The sequence below is a fragment of the Hylobates moloch genome, unplaced genomic scaffold, assembly GCF_009828535.3.
Source record: "Hylobates moloch isolate HMO894 unplaced genomic scaffold, HMol_V3 SCAFFOLD_24, whole genome shotgun sequence".
Lineage (NCBI taxonomy): Eukaryota > Metazoa > Chordata > Mammalia > Primates > Hylobatidae > Hylobates > Hylobates moloch.
Genome location: NW_026652299.1, coordinates 2,601,516 through 2,613,693, shown reverse-complemented (window position 1 = coordinate 2,613,693; position 12,178 = coordinate 2,601,516).

The window sequence follows — 12,178 nt, the reverse complement described above, 5'->3', positions numbered from 1 at the left end:
CTTTGTAATCTCAACTTCCCTTCTTATGTCAGGCATCAGACTTAAGCAAACGTAAAAATGTTTCTCTTCATTTCTACTCTTCATTGCCAATTATTCCAGATAGAAATGAAGATTTAATAATAAATCTAAGGGTTAATAGTATTATTTTTATCCCGAATATAAAAGCCTTGGCTTTTGGACCTTAACCATCATACTTTATAAATGTGAAGGGAAGTCAAGATCTGACAGCAAGTATTTCCCCTTTGGTTGTGAACATATTGAACTCGAAATGGTTCAGTGCCCTCAGCATTTAGTTTTTAAGGCATGTTATATACGTGTCCACACCATAAGAAACAAAGTCTTAGAACAGAATGTTGATTTTATGTTTTCAGATGGTATAGATGCCATCAGAAAAGGACCACAAAGATGTTAATTGCACATCTGTTTGACTGCTTCCAACCTTTTCAGTAACCTTTCGGGACTTCGATGCCTTTTGGTTTAAAAAAGTTGCATCAAATGATTTTTTTTTAAGTGGGATGGTTAGAGGTTATATAAGAGGGAATATTTTATTGTTATGACTTGGGGAATGACACTGGAATAAAATCTTAAAATATTTATTCTGTAATTCTTAACTTTGAGAATATAAATGCCATTCAATCTGACAGTGAGGGTGAAATGTGTCCCTGCTTGCCTGCATGTGCATACATGTGCTTTGGGCTAAGGAATGAATGTCCACTTGGAACAGGAATTAAAAGAAATTAAAGAATGTGTAAGCAAAAACTCAGTTGTATGTAAGAAAACCCAATTACCCCTGAAGAAGAGAAAGAGCTGGAGTCCTTTAAAATTAACTGCCTGTTTTTCTGTGGCTAGTGCGCCTTGTCTTTCCCTGTCCCAGGCATTGCGAAGACTCTGTTTCTCTAGCTGTGCAGCTGCAAGGTCACTAAACAGATCATCTCAAGTCGTAAAGCATGTTGTTCCTTAAAAAGTAAGAAATAATGTAATGCAAGTCTTAATTGAATAACTGTCTTCGTTTCTCGCTTCTGTAATACGCTTCCCCCTGCACAAATCTCCCCCCACCCCACAAAATGCTTAAAAGGTAGCTTGACTCTTTGTTCGGGGCTCAGTCCTTTGGATGTTAATCCAACTGGGTCGGTGCACCTAAATAATTAAATAATTCCTCCTCAACCCTTCGGTCTCTCTGATTCCATAATTATCCCCCTACACACTCACTGAAAAGCCAAGTGCAGGCATTGCCAAAGATAGGGTACTGCTCTTCACACTCTGAGAATACTAACTCAAATGGGACAGTAGGGGGTTTTGTGTCTAATAATGGGATATGGGAGGATTTAAGCCAGGAGGAAGGATGGTTACCACCATCAAAAATCTATCTCTCCCTCCTACAGCTTTGTTCTCAGAAAAGCAGGCGAACTTTTTTATTTCTAAGACTTGAAGGCAAATTCAGTTTATTATCATAGACCTGGACTGAGGGCGGGGATTATGGTGTATACAGTTTGTTGCCTACTTAACAGCAAATCCATCTTCTTCCTTGCTAACAGAAGCCTATATAGGTGACAAAGTGCTCAGAGAAGGAGAGCCCCCCTTCAAACTCCCAGGGATTCTGGGAAATGCTTTTGTCTCTAATAAGTAGGGTGAGCATATATCCCAATTTTCCTGAGATAGCACTGGCTTATATGTATTGTTCTGGTATAATTATGAATAGTGCTTCATTCACTTTCAAATATATTCTATTTTGTGTTGGTGTGGATGTGATGAAAAGGGAATACTTTTACACTGCTGGTAGGAATGTAAACAACCACTATGGAAAACAGTATGACGATTCCTTAAAAACTGAAAGTAGAACTACCATTCAATCCAGCAATCCCACTACAGGGTATTTACCCAAAGGAAAAGAAGTCATTGTGTGAAAAAGACACATGCAAATGCTTATTTATAGCAGCACAATTCACAATTGCAAAGATATGAAATCAATCTAGGTGCCCATCAACCAACAAGTAGATAAAGAAAATGTGGTATATACACACCATGGAATGCTACTCAGCCACAAAAAGGAATGAAATAATGTCTTTCGCAGCAACTTGGATGGAGCTGGAGGCCCTTATTCTAAGTGAAGTAAATCAGGCATGGGAAACCAAACATCGAATGTTCTCACTTATAAGTGGGAGCTAAGCTATGAGGATATAAGAATGCATAAGAATGATGTAATGGACTCTGTGGACTCAGGGGGGAAGGCTGGGGGTGGGGGATAAAAGACTACATATTGGGTACAGTGTACACTGCCTGGGTGAGGGGTGCACTAAAATCTCAGAAATCACCACTAAAGAATTTATCCAAGTAACCAAAACCCACCTGTACCCCAAAAACTATTGAAATGAGAAATTAAATAAAATAGATAAAATAAAAATAGTCAGTTTGAATGATAAATCATGATTTTGTCTGCCTCCAGTAATGTAAAGTGATTGTGTGATGATTGGAGCTCAATCGTTGAACTATTTTATGACTATGAAGATAAGTGCCAATAAAGAATCAGATCCAGTGGCTCTGGATTTGATGGTGAAAGTGAAGACTTGTTTTTCTCATTTACTTTCAGAAGAACATTCTGTTACTTGTAGGAAGGGTGGGAAGGAAAGGAGAAACAGGAATAAGGCCTTTCCATGAACTTTTACTCAGCAGCAGACAGACCATGGTTCTTCTATTTTTTTACCATTCCCATTCAACCAAATGTAGTTTCCAGAATTCCTAAAGAGGAAACATGGAGAAAATAATAAAAAATACAACTCAGAAATCTTACCCAAAACGATTCAAAATCTGCCATTACTCCTGCAAAGTGGTGAGTCAGTATCACCCCTGCCCCTGCTGGGTCTGGGGACTCAATAATTTGACTTTTACATCACTGAGGGTGGGTGGGTTCAAAATTCACATTTTCTTTATAGATACGACATTCATGGTGTGCTATTTCAGTGGTGGATATTTTGTTAAAAAACTCTGAAAATTATTCTTGATTCTCTTTAAATTATATTGAAAAGAGAATACATTTCCATTTACTTCCTTGAAATCACTTTAGAAAAAAAGATGAGTGAAACAGAAAATTTCCAGATGGTTTTTGTTGAAAAAATGACTTGTTATCTAACTAATCTATGTTCAGCCAAAGCAAATGAAAATCCATTTAAAAGTGTTTTAGTATTGATACCAAATTGTTCATATCTCTTCCAGTATATATATTGATAAAAATCTATTATAACTTATGAAGCAGACCTACTGTCTTTCAAGAAAGAAACATACACAGGTAGAGGATCAACACATACATAGCTATGCCCAGCACATTATTCAATGAGGCACTTCCTTTTTGACTTTCTTCATTACAGTGTTATTAAATAATGACGTAGTTCTACGGGGTTTTGGTTTGATAGGAACTGGACACTTACAGGGTAGTTTTATTTCCATTGCTTTAGATAGTGCATCTTTTCTGGCTTTGTCTCTTTAAAAAAAAATGTTCTTTTTTTTTGCTCCTTCTCCAAAAGTCCATAGAAGGTACTGTACTTATGGTCAATTGAAGAGTGGTAGATCAGTCCTTGGGTCATTGATTTGTCTGAATTAGTTCAATGCTGTTAGATATCTGTAGTAATCTGCATCAGGGAAAGGATTAGTCTTCCAAGTACAACTTCTTCTCTTCCTTCTGTTGGATGCTATGACCATCTTGGACTTAGCTCTGTGGCAAAAGCATGGACATTGTAGCTGACAGCTCTACCAAGACTGTGGTGTGAAGACGCTCCTACCAGCAGCATATAAAAGTGCTCATCTCCCTGTACACTTGCAAAAATGATTATTGCTTTTTTGCATCCCAATGGCAAAGATTTTTGAAAATTGGTATCTCATTTCTGTTTTAATTTTCTTTCTTTAATGCAGAGGGTGTAGATTTTGCTATTTCTCTTCTTTTTAAAAATGGCCCATTCCTATCTTTTCCCCCTTCCACCAGAGTGTATTTTTTTTTTTAGCTTGAATCTTTGCAACAAAAACTTGTGTATGTATGTGTATGTGCTTAAGAAAGTGGTCCTAAATTGAGCTTGGGATTGAGGAAGTAATGTCAGAATCATCTCACCTCTATGTCAATATGGTTAATGAGGAAAAGGAAGCCGAATATTAATATTTTGAAAAAACAAGATATTCTGGTACCCTAGCTAATTAATTAACTCAACCATCCACTCATTTGTGCAGTCATTTCACAAATATTTATTGAGTGCCTACTGTTTTAGGCACTGTTCTACGACCTGGCGCCACAGCTGCAGTGAGACAACACCGCTGCCTGCATGGAGCTTGCATTGCAGTGGAGAAAATATATGACAACCAGCACATGACAATGAGCACTGTGAAAAAAATATAGCAGAGTAAAAGAATACAATGTGACAGTGGTGGGAAATTTAAATACCACAGTCTTAGTCTCACCATAAATGTTAGATAGCCTTTTGGACAAAGAAGGAATAGTTATCCTTTGGCGACCCTTCCCTTCTTCTTTTCCTCCCTCCCTTCTGCTTTTCCCTCCTCCCTCTTTCTTCCTTTTGCAACTGCAGTTAGGACAAGTAAGGCAGATGCAGTGAAAAGATGTAAAGTTGTTTTTTTTTTTTTTTCTTTTTCTTCATGGAAAAGCCTATTCCTGGTGAATATTTTATCATCCCCTTCAAGGAGATAGTTCAACCTTGGTGAAATTGGCTTATACTTGAGATGAATAGATGTCTTTTAGGTCCCATCAGCTCTCTTTCTTCATTGCCCAGTTCCCAAAGGTGACTGAGGTATGCACAAAGTATTCCATGACCTCAGAACTTTCGCATTAACACGCTTGGCTAACAAGCTTTTTCTTGGCCTGTGTGTGTTGGCTTATCTCCATTTTTGAATACAGGAGTAATTAATTTCCAAGCATTCTTCTTGATTCAGTCACAGAGCTAATGATGTTGAGTATAAAAATACTTCTTCTAAAATGAAATGTATGCCGATTCACTTCTGTCCAGCAATTCTTCACTATCAAGCTTCTTTTTTCAGCTTGTTTCAAATTAAGCCTTTTAAAATCTCCTTGTCCTCATTTGTGCCTGTTCTAGAGGAGCAGTCTTAGAGGAACATTGTCATAGTGACCCTCACTTATCTTACCATTTCAGTTCAAAGCTTCTAATTTAGTGGACTCTGATTATGAGTATTTGTTTACATTAGCATAATGTTCTCGGTGACTCCTTGGCCCTTAACTTTTCCTCTGAAAATTTAAGTACCTCTTTCTTGATTTCTGTAGACCAGTATCTGGGCATTTGTAATGGCCCTTTAAAATTAAAGTACGATTCATATATTAACATTAAATAAGTGGCTGGCACACTAATCCCATTGTCTTCTTACTTGAGAAGAGAGAACAGTAGTGAAAAAATAAAGTAACAAATATAAAGACATCTAATATGCCTGCCTACATATTTGCTTGTAACAATATCTTCAGTGCAATAGACTCACATTCGCGTACAGCAGGGAAGTGGGACAAAGGGAGGGATTCCTTCTGTTCCTTTCTTTGTACCAAAACTTTAGGTCAAGTGTTTTTTCCAATTACTCTTTTAATTGTTATTATTTACATTCAAATGTTGATTACCAATGCTAAGGGTGGCAGATTATTTAGGAGTGTTCCTAATCCAAAATTGACTTCAATTTAGCTTTGAAATACACTTTGTTGCTTTAATTTTAAGATGGGATCTTGAAGATTCATAATATTTCACACAACATGTGGTAACTAGTTCAATTATTTAAGGAAGGAAGTAAGCTGAAAAGGGGGTAGTAATGTGTTCAGAGTGTGGACAGCATCAGACATACCAGAATTCTCATCAAGACTATGCATGCCATTGTAGAAAAAAGTGACCTCAGGAATGGTGATAGTACTTATCTCATCAGATATTTGAAAGGATTAAAAGAGAGAAAAGCATGTAATCACTTAGCAAAGGGCTCAGTACATGATAAGCTTCCAATGTGAATTATTATTATTGTCACTATTTGAATGCATCAACTATTGGATGTATGTATTGGATTTTTGAAAGGTCAGACAAGGTTTCATGTCAAAATCTTTTAAAAATGTATAATCATAGGCTTTGGAAAATATGTTATCAAGGATAAGAAACCAGACAAATGCCAGCAAATGTAAACTAAGAACTACATAAGTACTTCTCTGGATCAGCAAGGCCAAATGTGAGGTCGTGTAGGAGCTGCTGCTGGGCCTATACATTTTTATGTCTTTTATAATTGTTTTGAAGGCAGGAGAACAGAAGTTGCCAACTTTGCAAAAACACTCAAGAAACTCTAGGAATGTCTAGTAGCTATTTTTTTTTTAGAAACCTAACATAAGGATCTGTTCTGGAGTGTTTCAAAATGAGGCAGATGAGCTTCAATGTGACAAATACAAACAATGCATTTTTTATAACATGTATGAAAGGTGATCTAACAGCTTTGGTCCAGGCCAACCAGACCAGTTGCTGTCTTCCTTAAAGCTGCCAAAAAGGCCCAGGAAAGGCTGGGCAAGAGATGGAGGGAGGCTCCTCAATGCAGAGCTTCCCCACCTCCTATGTAATCACTGCACATTGTGAACTTAGGAAAAACATAATGAATGTGGACCCAGTCCAAAAAGGCAACAAAACTGATCAGGAAGCCGGAAGGACATGTATAAAAAGAAACTCCAACACTGGCATTTCATCAGCAGCATCTGAGACCTTAAAAATGTTGAAGCTGGGAATATTCAGAGAGAATATACCAAACACGTGAACACAATTATGAAATATGAAAATGAATTTGTTGATAGGTGGGATACTCCTCAAGGTTTAAAAGAGATTGTTAGTACATATGAAAAAAAGAAATAGTTTCAGAGCAATAATGAATATATGAAGCTTATCAAATCAAATAAAAATAATGTAACTTAAAGATGTTAATAATGAATTCTTAGATTAGAGCTTCAGATCAGGTTATTTGGACAAAAGAAGGAAGTTTAACTTAATGATAATGCCCCAGTTGGCAACCTCAACACATGGTTTCATTATAAGAAAATTAGATTGAATTGTTCATCAGTCCTATTCAGTAAGGCAATGTCTCCTTTTTTTGATGTGTTAGTCAATTTGATAAATGTATTGTATTCTTTTATGAGATGGTCAGTCGGGTGTGGCCATGAGAAGAGACAGAGGAGAAGCTCAGGAAAACAAAGTCTGTTATGCTTACAGATTCTAAAGACAAGAGGAACGTCATGCCACACCACACGAGGCCACATGAGAAAGACACCAGGTGGTCAGAAGGAAGAAGAGTTTAGGCCACTGCCTTTATTGTGGTTCTCCAGAAAAAGGCAAGGCAGGGCCAGGTGAATAGTTTTGGACTGGCTAGCTTGAATAATTTCCTCAGGCTTTGGACTTAGGTGTGGTGCCTAGTTATCTGGCACCTGGCCTGGGGATGATCAAACAAAAGAATATTACCCCCTGGGGTGTATGGCCAGATAGAGGAGGTGTGGCTCTGGATTGGTTAGTTTGCATATATATGTGACTCAGGCTGGGCCCTTTGCTACCTGTAAGAATTGACCAGCCCCAAGAAGGGCAGCTTCTCACTAGCCAGAAAGATTTTTTAAGATGTCGAAACATAAAATACAGAAAATTTTTAAAAAATTGCAATAAGGTAAAAATCTATTTTGATAAAAATTTTAATTGAAATATAATATGCATGTAGAAATATGCACAAATCAAAGCGATGAATTAGCACAAAGTTAACACACTCATATACTACCGTCTAGATCAGGAAATTGAACCTTCCCAGCATCCCAAAACCTCACTGACACCTTCCCAATCCCTATACCCTTCTTCCCCCTGCCCTATCCCCAGCCAAAGGTGACTACTGTCATAACCTCCAATACCATAGATTAAGCTGCCCTATTTTTGAGCTTTTTACAAAGCAATGATATGGTACATATTCTTTTTTGTTTGGCTTCTTTACTCAAAATTATGTTTGGGAGATTCATTTATATTGTGTACTGTGGTAGTTTATTCATTTTTATTGCTGGTTATTATTCCTTTATATGAAGATACCATAATTTATTTATCCATTCCAATCGTGGACATTTGGGTTGTTTCTACCTTGGGGCCATTAGGAATGAAGCTACCATTGCTATCTTGTACATGTGTTTTGGTGCATGTTTAAAGCCTGTCTGTTGAGTATACACCTAGGAGTTGGATTCTGAGAGCACAGGGTATGCCTGTAATGAACAAATTTTGGAAAAAAGATAGAAAAATTCTACAAGTTCTCTTCTCTGCATCAACTCCTCAATGTTTTCTGCAAGTTGGAAACTATCTTTTCCTTTACTTCTGGGCCAATACTAAAAGGAGAAACACACATTCTGAAGCTGCTGGGTGTGATGGCTTATGGGGCAGTTTCAGACCCTTAGAATTTAGTAACTTTGTGAATCTCCATGAAAGGTGCTGCTTTCATGGCACTTGCCTTCCTCAGGATGCAGAATTTGCTTTCACATGTGGATAAAGCTTCTTTGCATTAACAACTCTAACATCTGGAAGTGGACTTTGATATTTTCCTTTCCTAATAGATACTGCTATCTAATGAAGGATGAATTGCAACCTGATGTTTTCTGAGACTTCAGGTAGGGCTGCCTGGTACATTGCTTTATTAATGTTAGATGACTGGAATTTTTGGATCTGCACCTAGGGGACAGTCAAGGGTTTAGAGTAGATGGTATGGGTGCTATCCTTTCACTGACTGTTTGAATGCAAACAAAGTGCTGCTTTTGTAAAACATTTAACATCCCTAAGAAAGGATTCAGTCAGTACCCCTTCATTAAGTATGTCTGATTCCCACAAGATTGATACAACTTGCATAATCTGCAAAGACCTCATTTAGCCTTTACGTTGTGTTTGGTTACGTACGGAAACATAGTGCCAAACTTAATTTCATATCTGCAATTTTTGAGCACTTGCTGAGTGTTTTATGTGTATGACCTCACTTGCTTTTCCAAACAACCCTATGAATAAGATGCTACTATTATCTCTCCTTATAAATGGAATGATGAAGACTTATAACAGTGAAGTACCAATGGTAAGTAAGTGGCCCTCACTGGAGCCAGATTCAGAACTCAAACTCAAGTTTTCATGAATTCCACTACTGAAATTGTGGGCCACTTTGTGTCCAGTCTCCTTGCTCCCTACCGGACTGTTTTGGTCTTTGATTTGTGATCAATCTAGTCTTGCTTCTTGGTTAGTAAGTTGGCAGGCTTCAGGTCTCTGTCCTGTAGGAGTATTTTCATCAGTTATGGCCTCAGAATTCTCTCAGCCAATGAGGTGGGTACTGCCTCTGCTCCCAACCCCATCAGATTATATTCTGGCACTTTTGTACAAGGGTATATCCAGCACATGGATTTTCCTCTAAAGCTTTCTGTTTATTGGTTGATATTTGAATACCAATACTCATTCAGGAACCATGCTGCAAACTATGGCTTGTTGATGGTTTGCAATGCCATAGTTATTTTACATGGCATGTTAATACCTGAGAATGGTGTATAATGTTAAATAGAAAAGATAGAATATAAAGTGGCATGCAACAGCCAATTATAATTAGAGATTTGTGCCTGTACATTAATAAAGATTGGAAGATAGTTTTCATAAGGCTGGTATTAATCATTTATTATAGTCTTCATTGTGTGCTAAGTTGCTTAAGTTAAAAGAACTAATAAATAATAGATTGATTTGGAAAAGCGATGTAAAAATAATTGAAAGAGAACATAAACCAAGGATCATAAGTGGAAATTACACTAATACCTACTTTGAAATCACGTTTACAGTTTATAAAGTATATGCACATACATTTTCTTATTGGAGGCTCCTAACAGTGAAATAGGGGAACAGGTATTATCTGCCCTATTTTATAGAGGAAGGATTTGAGACTTAGAGAAGTTGTTTGATTTGCCCTGGGTCACAAGTAGTAGAACAAGGATTTAGGCCCGGATTTTTTTGTGTTTTTGAGACGGAGTCTCACTCTGTCACCCAAGCTGGAGTACAATGATGCGATCTTGGCTCACCCCAACCTCTGCCTCCCAGGTTCAAGCGATTCTCCTGCCTCTGCCTTCCGAGTAGCTGGGATTACAGGCGTGTGCCACCACACCTGGCTAATTCTTGTATTTTTACATAGTAGAGACAGAGTTTAACCATGTTGGCCAGGCTGGTTTTGAACCCCTGACCTCAGGTGATCTGCCCACCTCTGCCTCCCAAAGTGCTGGGATTACAGGCATGAGCCACCGCACCCAGGCTGGCCCAGATTTGACTCTAGGTTTAATGTTCCCTTTATCATATCATGTTGCTTTCTTTTTGACCAGAGGACAGAGCTACTAGCATTGTCTGCATAGCAGTAAACTTATATGCCATATGATATCCATTAAAATTTAAAAAGAAATCAGCATTTGCAAACCACATCTTCAAAGCCATCTTCATCTAAGAAATTCTGGCCAGTTACACACCTCTAACCAAATCTCAATCCAATAAATTACTTAAGCTGTGAAGAAGAAAAAATATAATGTGACCTAAATCCAATCTTCCTTAATCCATTCTTTTGGGCTATAAAATAAATTCTCAAGTGTATGGTAGATTTCACTTTCTTCCTTTTAAAAACTTTTTAAAATTTTTAAAAATTGTAAAATCCAAGTAACATAAAAATTTTCCTTCTTACCAATTTTTAAATGTATAATCTAATGATACATTAAGTGCATTCACATTGTTGTGCGACCAATGTCTAGAACTCTCTTCATCTTGTAAAACGGGAAGTTGGTACTCATTAAATCACTACTGCCCATTTGTTTTCCCTTCCCTGCAGGCCCTTGCGACCACCATTCTTCCTGTCTCTATGACTTTGACTACCCTAGGTGCCTCATATAAGGGAAATCATATGCTATTTTTCTTTTGTGACTAGCTTATTTCATTTAGCGTAACGTCCTCTTGTTTCATCCATTGTATCATGTATCAGGATTGCCTTCCTTTTTAAGGCTACACAATATGCCAGTGTATGCATATACCATATTTTGTTCATTCATCTGTGATGGACATTTGCTTTGCTTCCACCTTTTGGGCATTGTGACTAATGCTGCTATGAACATGAATATACAAATATCTTTTTGAGACCTTGCTTTCAACTCTTTTGGATGTATATGCAGAAGTGCAATTGCCGGATCATGTAGTCATTCTATTTTCAGTTTTTAGAGGAACTGCTGTATATACAGTTTTTCATAGTGCCTGCACCATTTCCACCAACAGGAAATGAGGCTTCCAATTTTTTCTTATCCTTGCCAACATTTGGTGTTTTGTATATTTTTATAGTGAGCATCCTATGGCTATGAAGTGGTATTTCATTTGGTTTTGATTTGCATTTTCCTAATCATTAGTGATTTTTTTTTTTGCAAGTGGTGAAACTATTTGAAATCTTTTTCTTTTCTTTTTATCATACTTTAAGTTCTGGGACACATGTGCAGTATATGCAGGTTTGTTCCATAGGTATACATGTGCCATGCTGGTTTGCTGCACCCATCAACCCATCATCTACATTAGGTATTTCTCCTAATGCTATCCCTCCCCTTGTCTCCCACCCCCTGACAGGCCCTGGTGTGTGATGTTCCCCTCCCTGTGCCCATATGTTCTCATTGTTCAACTCCTGCTTATCAGTGAGAACATGCAGTGTTTGGTTTTCTGTTCTTGTGGTAGTTTGCTGAGAATTTTGATTTCCAGCTTCATCCATGTCCTTGCAAAGGACACGAACCCATTCTTTTTTTATGGCTGCACAGTATTCCATGGTGGATATGTGCCACATTTTCTTTATCCAGTCTAATATTGATGGGCATTTGGGTTGGTTCCAAGTCTTTGCTATTGTGAACAGTGCTGCAATAAACTTACTTGTGCATGTGTTTTTATAGTAAAATGATTTATAATCCTTTGGTTATATACCCAGTAATGGGATTACTGGGTCAAATGGTATTTCTAGTTCTAGATCCTTGAGGAATCCCCACACTGTCTTCCATGAGGGTTGAAGTAATTTACACTCCCACCAAGAATGTAAAAGCTTTCCTATTTCTCCACATCCTCTCCAGCACCTGTTGTTTCCTGACTTTTTAATGATGGCCATTCTAACTGGTGTGAGATGGTATCTC